The sequence below is a fragment of the Manis javanica genome, chromosome X (assembly GCF_040802235.1).
Source record: "Manis javanica isolate MJ-LG chromosome X, MJ_LKY, whole genome shotgun sequence".
Taxonomy (NCBI): domain Eukaryota; kingdom Metazoa; phylum Chordata; class Mammalia; order Pholidota; family Manidae; genus Manis; species Manis javanica.
In genome coordinates, this window is record NC_133174.1 from 132,492,221 (window position 1) to 132,506,103 (window position 13,883).

Here is a 13,883-nt window from a genome sequence, read left to right on the forward strand (position 1 = left end):
CAAGGAAGACAATACCAAGACACATAGTAATTAAACTGGGAAAGATCAAGGATAAAGACAGACTGTTAAAAGCAGCCAGAGACAGAAATAAGATCACATACAAAGGAAAGCCCATCAGTCTAACATCAGACTTCTCAGCAGAAACCTTACAGGCCAGAAGGGAGTGGCATGATGTATTTAATGCCATGAAGCAGAACAGCCTGGAATCAAGATTACTTTATCCAGCAAGATTATCATTTAAATTTGAAGGAGGGATTAAACAATTTCCAGATAAGCAAAAGTTGAGAGAATTTACCTCCCACAAACCATCCCTACAGTCTATTTTGGAGGGACTGCTATAGATGGAAGTGTTCCTAAGGTTGAATAGCTGTCATCACAGGTAATAAAACCACAGTAAAGAAAATAGAACACCTAATTACTAAAAAAATGCAAAATTAAATTAACTATCCCCAAAGTCAATCAAGGGATAGACAAAAAGTTCAGAATATGATACCTAAAATATAAACAATGGAAGAGGAAGAAAAAGGAGGAGAAACAGAAAAGAACATTTAGATTGTGTTTGTAACAGCATAGTAAGTGAGTTAAATTAAACTCTAAGATAGTAAGGAAATTAACCTGAACCTTTGGTAACCACAAATCTAAAGCCTGCAATGGCAATAAGTACATACCTATTAAAAATCACCCTAAATGTAAATGGACTGACTGCACCAATCAAAAAACATAGAGTCACTGAATGGATAAAAAACAAGACACATCTATATGCTGCTTACAAGAAACTCACCTCAAACCCAAAGACATGCACAGACTAAAAGTCAAGGGATGGAAAAAGATATTTCATGCAAACAACAGGGAGTAAAAAGCAGGTGTTGTAGCACTAGTATCAGACAAAACAGACTTCAAAACAAAGAAAGTAACAAGAGATAAAGAAGGACATTACATAATGATAAAGGGGTCAGTTCAACAAGAGGATATAACCATTATAAATATATATGCACCCAATACAGGAGCACCAGCATATGTGAAACAAATACTAACAGAACTAAGGGAGGAAATAGAATGCAATGCATTCATTTTAGGAGACTTCAACACACCATTCACTCCAAAGGACAGATCCACCAGACAGAAAATAAGTAAGGACACAGAGGCACTGAACAACACACTAGAACAGATGGACCTAATAGACATCTATAAAACTCTACATCCAAAAGCAACAGGATACACATTCTTCTCAAGTGCCCATGGAACATTCTCCAGAATAGACCACATACTAGGCCACAAAAAGAGCCTTAGTAAATACAAAAATACTGAAATTCTACCAACCAACTTTTCAGACCACAAAGGTATAAAACTAGAACTAAATTGTACACAGAAAGCAAAAAGGCCCACAAACACATGGAGACTTAACAACATGCTCCTAAATAATCAATGGATCAATGATCAAATTAAAATAGAGATCAAGCAATATATGGAAACAAATGACAACAACAACACGAAGCCCCAACTTCTGTGGGATGCTGCAAAAGCAGTATTAAGAGGAAAGTATATAGCAATCCAGGCATATTTAAAGAAGGAAGAAAAAACCCAAATGAATAGTCTAACGTTATAATTATTGAAATTAGAAGAAGAAGAACAAATGAGGCCTAAAGTCAGCAGAAGAAGGGACATAATAAAGATAGAGAAAAATAAAGAAGAAAAAATTGAGAAGAATAAAACAATAGAAAAAATCAATGAAACCAAGAACTGGTTCTTTGAGAAAATAAATAAAATAGATAAGCCTCTACTCAGACTTATAAAGAGAAAAAGAGAATCAGCACACATCAAAAAAATCAGAAACGAGAAAGGAAACATCACGACAAACCCCTCAGAAATACAAAGAATTATTAGAGACTACTATGAAAACCTATATGCTAACAAGCTGAAAACGTAAAAGAAATGGGCAACTTCCTAGAAAAATACAACCTTCTAAGACTGACAAAGGAAGAAACACAAAATCTAAACAAACCAATTACCAGAAAAGAAATTGAAGCAGTAATAAAAATACTACCCAAGAACAAAACCCCTGGGCCAGATGGATTTACCTTGGAATTTTATCAGACATACAGAGAAGATATAATGCCCATTCTCCTTAAAGTTTTCCAAAAAATAGAAGAGGAGGGAATACTACCAAACTCTTTCTATGAAGCCAACATCACCCTAATACCAAAACCAGGCAAAGACCCCACCAAAAAAGAAAATTACAGACCAATATCCCTGATGAACATAGATTCAAAAATACTCAACAAAATATTAGCAAACCGAATTCAAAAATACATCAAAGGGATCATACACCATGACCAAGTGGGATTCATCCCAGGGATGCAAGGATGGTACAACATTTGAAAATACATCAACATCATCCACCACATCAACAAAAAGAAGGACAAAACCACATGATCATCTCCATAGATGCTGAAAAAGCATTCGACAAAATTCAACATCCATTCATGATAAAAACTCTCAACAAATGTGTATAGAGGGCAAAAACCTCAACATAATAAAGGCCATATATCAGAAGCCCACAGCCAACATCATACTGAACAGTGAGAAGCTGAAAGCTTTTCCTCTGAGATCAGGTACTAGACAGGGATGCCCACTCTCCCCACTGTTATTCAACATAGTACTGGAGGTCCTAGCTATGGCAATTAGACAAAACAAAGAAATACAAGGAATCCAGATTGGTAAAGAAGAAGTTAAACTGTCACTATTTGCAGATGACATGATATTGTACATAAAAAAACCCTAAAGACGTCACTCCAAAACTACTAGAACTGATATCGGAATACAGCAAAGTTGCAGGATACAGAATTAACACACAGAAATCTGTCACTTTACTATACACTAACAATGAACTAATAGAAAGAGAAATCAGGAAGACAATTCCATTCACAATTGCATCAAAAAGAATAAAATACCTAGGAATAAACCTAACCAAGGAAGTGAAAGACCTATACCCTGAAAACTGTAAGACACTCTTAAGAGAAATTAAAGAGGACACTAACAAATGGAAACTCATCCCATGCTCTTGGCTAGGAAGAATTAATATTGTCAAAATGGCCATCCTGCCCAAAGCAATATACAGCTCTGATGCAATCCCTATCAAATTACCAACAGCATTCTTCAACGAACTGGAACATATAGTTCTAAAATTCATATGGAAACACCAAAGACCCTGAATAGCCAAAGCAATGCTGAGAAGGAAGAGTAAGGTGGAGGGTATCTCACTCCCCAACTTCAAGCTCTACTACAAAGCCATAGTAATCAAAACAATTTGATACTGGCACAAGAACAGAGCCATGGACCAGTGGAACAGACTAGAGAACCCAGACATTAACCCAAACATATATGGTCAATTAATATTTGATAAAGGAGTGATGGAGATGCAATGGGGAAATGACAGTCTTTTCTACAGATGGTGCTGGCAAAACTGGACAGCTACATGTAAGAGAATGAAACTGGACCATTGTCTAACCCCATGCACAAAAGAAATTCAAAATGAATCAAAGACCTTAATGTAAGTCATGAAACTATAAAACTCCTAGAAAAATACATAGGCAAAGATCTCTTAGACATAAACATGAGTGACTTCTTCATGAACATAACTCCTCAGGCAAGGGAAACAAAAGCAAAAATGAAGAAGTGGGACTATATCAAGCTGAAAAGCTTCTGTACAGCAAAGGATACCATCAATAGAACCAAAAGGTACCCTACAGTATGGGAGAATATATTCATAAATGACAAATCTGATAAAGGGTTTACATCCAAAATATATAAAGAGCTCATGCACCTCAACAAACAAAAAGCAAATAATCCAATTAAAAAATGGGCAGAGGAGCTGAATAGACAGTTCTCCAAAGAAGAAATTCAGATGGCCAACAGACACATGAAAAGATGCTCCACATCGCTAGTCATCAGAGAAATGCAGATTAAAACCACAATGAGATATCACCTCACACCAGTAAGGATGGCTACCATCCAAAAGACAAACAACAACAAATATTGGCAAGATTGTGGAGAAAGGGGAACCCTCCTACACTGCTGGTGGGAATGTAAATTAGTTCAACCATTGTGGAAAGCAGTATGGAGGTTCCTCAAAAAGCTCAAAATAGAAATACCATTTGACCCAGGAATTCCACTTCTAGGAATTTATCCTATGAATGCAGCAGCCCAGTTTGAAAAAGACAGATGCACCCCTATGTTTATTTCAGCACTATTCACAATAGCCAAGAAATGGAAGCAACCTAAGTGTCCATCAGATGGACACTATCCAGTAGATGAATGGATAAAGAAGATGTGGTATATATACACAATGGAATATTATTCAGCCAGAAGAAGAAAACAAATCCTACCATTTGCAACAACATGGATGGAGCTAGAGGGTATTATGCTCAGTGAAATAAGCCAGGTTTAGAAAGTCAAGTAACAAATGATTTCACTCATATGTGGAGTACAAGAACAAAGAAAAACTGAAGGGACAAAACAGCAGCAGAATCACAGAACCCAAGAATGGACTAACAGGATGGGTGGGAAGGGAGGGATAAGGGCAGGAAAAAGAAAGAGGGCCTTACGATTAGCATGTATAATGTTGGAGGGGTGCATGGGGAGGGCTGTGCAACACAGAGAAGACAAGTAGTGATTCTACAGCATCTTACTACACTGATGGACAGTGACTGTTATGGGGTTTGTGGGGGGGACTTCGTGAAGGGGGAGTCTAGTAAACATAATGTTCTTCATGTAATTGTTGATCAATGATAACAAAATGAATTTTAAAAAATCCAAATATATATATATATATATATTGTACTTTAGAACTTGCAATTATTTCCTCATACATCAAAAGCTGGTATCTGTCATCCCTGGCAGAATGAAGACTGTTGTCTACTAGTTTCTGGCCTGTTTTTTTGCTTCACTCAAATTAATTTTGGCTAGGTAGTCACAGTGCTATAGAAAATGTATTTTTTTTTTACTTCCCATAACATAGAGGTGGAATTAATTAGTATAGTGTTTTCTTTAACTGACTAAATGAACTGGTAGATATCCAATGGCCTGCATATGGAAAGGCAGATGCAGTTATTCCTAGAGGCTGGATGGTTATCTCTATATTCTAAATTACAATAACAATAATAACAGTATCATAACACTACTTTCTACAAGTGTGTGACACTATGCTTGATTTGGAGAACTTCATCTTTATGAACAGTCCAAGATCTTTATTATGTCCAGAAATTAAATGTGGCCTCATTTCATTATTTTGATGCCCAATTAGAAACAGTGAGAGTGTTTCCAAAGAGCTTTCTCATAGGAGAATCAGAAAGCAAGTAGGATAGTATATAGTTTACTATATGTATACTGGTAGTAGGCCTCCTGGGTTCAAATCTTGGCCCTGCTGCTTACTAGTTATATGACTGAGTGTTTTAACAAACCCTTTCATGCCTCAGTGAGTGCAGCCAGTGAATACAATGGTACAGTCACTCTAGCAATTATGTTACATAAGGCTGTCTTAGCAGATAGAGAAGAGATTAGATTGGAAAGATATCTGCTGTCTTTGGAAAAGCAAACCACCTTGATGTGAACTGCCTATCGAGGGATTCATGAGGCAAGAACCTGAGAACAGTCTCCAGTTGCTGACAGCTGTCCCTGGGCCAACTACCAACAAAGTAGGCACTTCAGTCCTACAGGCACAAGCAAAGGAATTCTGCCAGCAATTTACAGGAGCCTGGAAGCACATCTTCCCTTGTCAAGCCTCCAGGGGATGGTATGGCTGGCTTGTGAGACCCTTAGAAGAGAGCTCAACTGAACTGCCTGGACTCCTGCCCTATGGAAACTGTGAGATACTGTATTTGAATGATTTTAAGCCACTACATTTATGGCAATTTGTTACACAACAATAGAAAATTACCTATGTCATAGCATTGTTATAAAGTTTGAGTGAGTGTAATATTTAAGTCTATGTAAGTGCCTTTTAAGTGAAAACTGCAGATCTGCAAACTAAAAATCAAGTGTATACATCTGCAAACACAGAAAGAGTGGGGAGCAATACTGTGCAATTTTCCTCAACACTCAATCTTGATTTCCATATCTTAGACTCTGGATTAGAAAGTGCATTCCTTACCTCTTTTAAATTAGGGCTGCTGTGACCACCTCAACGGAACTGGCTAATAGTTTATTCTGCATCAATCTAACATATATAATGCCCTCAAAATCTGATTCACGTATGTTTCTTCAGGCAGTGCCCATTTAATAATTGTCCACTGAGTCTCTTAAGATCTCTCCAAGTATAACAGCTCTATGATACAGATGGGATTGAAGATATTGAAATTAATCAAATGTATGCAACCAAGATATATTATGTGTCTGCAAATTATTCTCAATTTCCAGAGGATGATGCAAACAGAGCTTCGGTTCTTTTAAAAATTCATTTAGGTTTTCTTTTGCCCTCCCATTACACTTAGAAAAAAAATCTGTAGTGGTTTAGAAAGTTTAGACTATTAAAACAAAATAATTGACATTTTAGCACTGATTTCAAGCTGTTCCAAGAACAATGAATCACCAAAGATGCCAATTTTACACTATGAAATAAAAACGCTTCATCCAATAAAAGTTTATGTTCCTGGTGGCAGCCAGTTTATTATTTTATTTAGAAAGATTCATTTAACATCCAGCTGTTGTACGATAGGTATATTTTGGAATAAGTTAGTCATTTAGATATGATTTACATGCATTAAGAACATTAAAACAGGTTGATGATTTTTCCTCTGTTAAATGATTGTTACAGAATCAGGTTGAAGTCTCTTGTACTCATTTTCATTGCTGTATAAGATAAAATTAAAATTTTACCAATTACCAAAATAATTAGTTCAGTAAGATTCATTATATTCCTACATTCCAAATTACACTGGAAAATAATGTATCCAATAAAAGAAGTTTAATTCCACTCAATTTTATATGTTTAGAACATGTCTTACTTCCTATCTTCTATTGTATAATTAAATCTTCATTGTCCAGTCAGCAACCGCCATATCTGTGTTTATTTGGCCTGTGCTGTGGATTTTCACAAGTGCTTCACATCCTTGCCCATAAGCTAAAAGGAGGGCTCTCCCACGCAGAAACCCCCCAACTTGAATAATGACTCATATGTTTAATGACTTATAAGGTACTACATATGCATATATTCTACCACACTTGGCAGGGAGACACAAGCAAATCTTACATGACTTTTCTTTACAAGGGTGGCGATACATTCAATCCTGTTTTTGGGGACCCCACCTCTCCAGAGTTTGACATAACAGTGAGAAGTACTGGGTGCCTAAAACCCCGGGGTGGGGGCTCTAATCTTTAACATGTCACATAACCTGCTGAGGTACATAATGTCAAATTCTTCTGGGAACTCAATTTACTCCATTCTAAGACTGGATACAGGTTCTTTGGCCTTAAAATCCAAAGCCACACTGTTAGTTACTGCTATTCAATTCCCCCAGCACACCTATAAGTCAGAGTGCTGGCGAGTCTTAGGATGCTGCCTGGTGTTGGTCGCATGTCTGCAGCACGTGTAGAGCCCACCCTCTTTGTCCAGCCTTGTCAATTTCTTTCTCCTCAAAGGTAGAAGGGGCTCCATATATCTCTCACACTCCCCTAACAACAGCCTTGACTGGGCTTTTTTCTTTACGTAACTTAGATATTTCAGTGTTTTTAAATAACTTTATATTTTGGAAATTATAGATTTATAGAAAAGCTGTGGAAAATATACAGGTAATTTCTGTACAACTCTAATCCAGTTTCCCCAATGTTAACATATTACCTTAATATATTTGTCAAACTCAAGAAACCAACATGTGCTTAATATTATTAAGTAAATTCCAGACTTTATTCAGATTTCATCAAGTTTTTCACTAATGTTTTTTTTCTGTTCCTGGACCCAATCTTGGACATCACACTCCATTTAGTGCAATTTGATTTTGGCTCAACAACAATAAAGGAAATCAAGGTCTTCCACAGGCATTATAAGTTCAGATATTTAGCACAAAAGCTTTAGGGATAGTTAAGTAAAGGTGGCTCCCATTTTTTCCTCATCCTTCCACAATAGCAGGATCAACATAAGTATTTCAGTAAATGATCATGCCACAATAGTTTATAAAGCCCTTGCACATATGGTAATAATTTTTAACTGTAAACTTATTTTTATGCAGGCAACTGCATAAAAGATGCAGAGAAAAGATGTGGTTTTCCACATTGAGTAAATGTAGCTTCAACACTCAGACCCAATTGTATTGGCTCTACTCCTGGGAATCATTCCACAACACCAGGATGCCTCCCACCCCTTCCCTGAGCCGACGGAGGCACACAGAACAGAGACGATTTTGCCACCTAAACAACATTACAATAGTAGATAATAGAGTGTAAAGGTGAGATATCATATAAATTAGCTGCCTTTTGCATATGGCATGAGTATATATCAGATAATACATGATACATACCAAAATCCTACCTGTACTCTAAAACTAGTAGTAAATGTCAATATTCAACCAAATATAATCATAATAGATTTAAAGGAACTGCCCAGATTCCTTTATTATACTACATTTTTACAAGCAGTATAGTTCAAAATGTATCAATTATCATTTGTGTCTTGATCACTTTTTGCGTGAACATTTTTGGCAAACCAGTGACATTAGGATGGACAGTAAAATGTACGAGCAGGACTCTCTTTGGTGGGCAGTAAAATCTGCTTCCCATTTTCTTGTTTGAAATGGAATGCTTGCTGTCTTTGTGGAATTATGTAATTAAGAGGGTTTGAGTAATTTATGGATGTATACCTGTGTGGTCACAGCAACATGTTACAACTGAACATAGCAGTATAAATCAATTTACTGCAAAATAAAAACATAATGGTAAACTTCAAAAGTAGGAGTATGATTATTTTTATCCCAGAATCAGCTTACTTCCAAGGGCCCACTGCAGAAGAAATTCACAAATATTAAAACTGTTGAAGAATCCAAATGCTATAATTTATAGAATACCTACACTGGATGCTCCTTAAACTCATTTCATTTCTAAGTAAAGAAAATGTCCCACCTAAATGACTATTTTTCATTCTGTTTCATGATAGGTAATTGGTCAAATATTAGAAGTGCCTGGAATTAAAAATATAAATTTTTTTTAGTCTATTTAGAATCCTCTTTTATCAGTTTTCCTTTATAAATTTATACTGTGGGGAAAAAGGAATTCAAAGGAACATTCCATGAAAACATACTCTTTGCTTGTTTAATGATCTAAATTTTTCATGAATCTTTATGCATTTTGCCTATCTGCTGAGAGGGGGACAAGAGCATAGTAGCTGACTGTCTTCATGTAAAGGAAAACACACCCAAAGTTGTTTCCTAACTGAATTGGAAAGTAGACTATACCTGTCTTCTATTTCCCAGAGTGGTTATTCCCACTCTAAATTGTAAGCAAGTCACATCTTCATTCTGTAGCCTTTGTGAATTGATTAAAAAACACTTCCTTTCTCCCACAGACTTCCCATCAATTATATTCCCCTCTACCCTCATCTCCCAAAACTTCTTGATCTTGACATATAAACAGCTTGTCCATTTATGTATAATTCAGTGTTTCAATATGTGTGCTATTATATTTGTGTATAGTATATTGTGTATGCATCTACTGAATGTTAGAAAAGGTTTCAGAAATTATGTCTGAAGTGACAAAGCTCATGTAGCAAACCAAGGATAGTAGTCCGTGATGAGATAAATTTCAATTTACTTCTTAGCATATTCCAATGCACATTTGTACCATTAAAAAAGCTTATGTTTGATTATCACACATTGATGTGTGAACTGTTTTCATCATCTCCTGTACTTTATCTCTCCTCTACACTGGCTTAACTGCACATCTACTCTGTTACATGGCCATACTGAACTCACTTCCATCCTATAATTATATTCCAATAAATTTAATTTCATTGCACAAGCAAATTGACAATAACTAAGCAGTGAATGGATAAGGAAAAGGGATGCAAAGATGTAGTATATTACATGCCTGTTATTCCAACTGTCAAGTTATTGAAAAGTTGGTTGAACACAGCATTGTTTTTTTAAAAAGGATATACATATATGTTAAACATTTTTAAAGTACAACATGTAAATTCACATTAATTTGCCAAATGTTTGATATAGGCTAAGGGCTTTTTTGGATACAGGAACAAGTCTCATGCCTTTATTGCATAAGTCTCATCCATAATGCAAAGATTACCATTTTCAGTTTCTTCTTCCTTAAAGGGAACCTTAAGACTTGTGTAGCAAGCTGGATAGAATACTTAGTGGGTTTTATAATGTTTTCTGATTATACTTCTCTCCTTCCATACTTGACAGCAACTCATTCTTTAATGACTCACTTTTATAGAGTCTTGTCAAGACATCTACCTTGTTTTTAATAGAAACTTTTTTCAAATTCATATTTCAATGTACAGAATGTATACTTAAATTAGGTAATTGTAATCCTTAGTAGAAGTGGTATAATTGTGTTCAGAAACATATAAAGCACACAGCTCAGCTGCCAAGGAGAGCTGTGCTTCTCACCTGAGGGTGCCTTGGTAGAGGTCAGTGTGCCCTGGGTACTAGTCAGTGTTGGGGAGGAGGAAGGCTAGGTGGAAATTAATCTGATAAGGAAGTTCACTGAGCTCAACAGCAGTTCAGACAGGCAAAAGTGGAAAAGAAATGGAGGAAGGAGGTACACGGAAAGAAGCCGCTTCTTTGACAAACAAGAAAGGGATACTTTTATATAAATATATGCATAAGCATTAGGTATTTATATTTCTAAGAGTATCCAATCAAGAGCAATCCCAAAATACCTGCTCCCAGACATGCTGTACTCTGAAGGAATTCTTTTCTGAGAAATAATGTCCCTGATGGGTTCATTTTCTAATTTGAACTTGAATTGATTACCTTAAGCAATTTCAAAAAGGCCCCTAAAGTATCTCTTTGCAGAGATGTTACTTAACTTCTACTATGTAACTACAGCTAAAAATAGAAAATTGACAGCTTAACTTTCTCCCCTTTTTCTTGAATGCATATTTCAAACTCCAGATACAGAAATAAATGAAACAAATAACACTTGGTTTAAGAAAAGGAAAGATATGTTGAATGAAATCTCTCAAAAGCTTCCTTTTGGGGTGAGAATTATACTTTAACTTTGCCCACCTACTAGCAGAAAGCTTGGGAATTCTCAGCATTAAAGACTTGAAACTTCCCATCATTAAAACACACCTTTAAAGTTCCCCATTAGACAACTTATCATACAGTGTACTAAAAATACACCAATAGAAATTATATTCAATGAGACACTCTCTTGCTAGGAGTCCCTATTTTTAGCAAGCAGGTGACTGTTTTGAAATTAAAAATTGCTCCTATTACATAAAATGTTCATGCTTTAAAATATTCAGTTCTTTTAAATGTCATCAATCTTTCCAGAGTGTACAACCACAGAGGTATTCTCCCCACTACCAGGAATTATGAAAGGTCAACTTGCTTTGGAGACACACACATCTGGAACTGAAACCCATTTTTACCTGGGTTGTATACCAGCGTGCTGCCCATTCTAAATGGCCAAAGTACTGAGCCATGGCTCTGCTTTTTGCTAAAGGTAGTTGTCTGCTTACGGCTGTAGGCTGTCACTCTCCTCTCTCTGGTCTCCTTACTGTAGTCATGAGAGCATTTTCAAACAAACATTATTTATTTATTTATTTTTCCTGGTGGGATATTTTGCCTCTGCAATGTCACTGGAAGTTTTTAGAAAATACAGTGCTGTATTTGTGAATTAGGAAGACAAGGTGCAGCAATAGACTTAATGCGCTTTCATTCTCATTTACTTTCAATTCACTGTGAACCTGAGAATAGGTTTGGCAGATGCTGATAGCCTGCAAAGTAACTGATTTGTAGGCCCATATATTGGACAGTGCATTCATTTTCATTAAAACACCTTTGTGTAAAATTTTGAAGTGGAATGCAACTTTTTCCTGGCGAAATTCAATTTCTGTTCTATTGTCAGTGTTATCACTACAGCTGCACAAGTCCTGAAATAGTCAGATGGCTTAAATCCCTGGTCGCGTGCCAATAAGAGCATTAAGGTTGCTTTTGGCTGGGCCAAGAAAATCTGATGACTGTTTTCAGGTGTTATGTGAGTGTGTGAGTATGTGTGTATATGGGTTATATGTGTGCACATGGTTGCACACACATATTTTCTCTTTGTGGTATGTATTTAAGGTTTCACTTTCAAATCATATTTAAACCCCAGATATATTTCCAGCAATATTTTTAAAAAAGCAACTAGTTAAAAAGCAAGTATTCCTTCAGATATATATACATATGATAATGAAAAAGCAGTTTATTACACAGCCTTATTAACTGCCCCCTCTGTAGTATTGCTGGTAATTTCAGCTACTGCTATTAGTTTTGGTTACCTTGAATTTCAAACATTGCATTCATTTAGCTATAGGAAGTAACTGGTAGGTTTAATTATTTTAACAGTCACAACTAAGAAACACAAAACTGTACTTGTTTTTCAAACATATTAATCTGACTTTTATTTGACCTTAATACTGAATCTGTGTTTCTGTGAGAAATGCTTATGAATGACCTGGAATAAAAGATGGGAGATTAAAATCTCAAAACTGTTTTCATGGTGCTGAAGAGCCTAATTGTTAAACACAAAATATTAATTTTTTTATCAGGAAACATGATCACATAGAGTACATAAATATATGTAATAAAGAGGACCCAGATGTTAATGCCACCAGAGTAAAAAAATGAAATGACAGGATCCAGACACCCAACATATCCCTCTCTCCTCAATGGCCCTCAGATATATTTCTGGCTTGTACTTGCTTTTGAACTTCATATGTTGTAATTATGCTATAAATAACTGAAAGTGCCTTACTTTTTTTCATTATGCATGATACTTGTAGGATCCATCCTACTATTCTATGTAGCTACAGGTCATTTCTTATCATTCTGTATAGTGTTCCATTGTATAAACATACCCCTCCTTTCTACTATTTGTGGATGTTTGGGTTTTCATTTTAGAACTATTAAAAATGATATTCACACGAACATTCTTGTACATTTCTCTTGATGCATATATGTATTAGATCACCCAAAGACTATACTTAGGGGTAGAAGTTTTGATCATAGTGTATATGTATCCTCAATTTTAGTGGATCACACTAAATCACCTTCCAAAGTGGTCATAGCAATTTCTCATCCTACCAACAGCATTAGTTTTGCTCCATATCTTAGATGATTTTGATAAAGTGATTTTAACTTTTGTGAATCCAGTGGATATTAAGTGATTTTAATTTCTCGGCATATTAATGACGTGGAGAACCCATTCCCGTGTTTATCATTTTGTCTCCTTGGTTTGGAACAGGCCCAACACAAATTTTTTTTTTTTTTACCGTTTTCTTACTGGATTGCCATTCTCTTACTGAATTTTATTTGATTTTTAGTCTGGATAAGATGTCTATTGATTATATGTTTGGGAAGTATTTCATTCCATTGTATTTGTTTTTATTTTTCAACTTTAATCTGTATTATGTGTTTTGCTAAATGTAAGTTCTTTTTAATGTGGATATTTTCATTTGTCTCTTTGTTTATTCTTGAATCCTATTTAAGAAACTACTCAATGATGATGAATATCATTGTTTGTTTTCTTCTAAAAGCTTTATAGTTCTGCCTGTGAAATTTAGGTCTGTAACATAAATGGATTTGATATTTGCATTTTGATCTAAGTAGGGGTTACTTTCCTAATTTTTTTTTCAAATGGATGATCTACCCATATCATCTCAATTTGTGGAA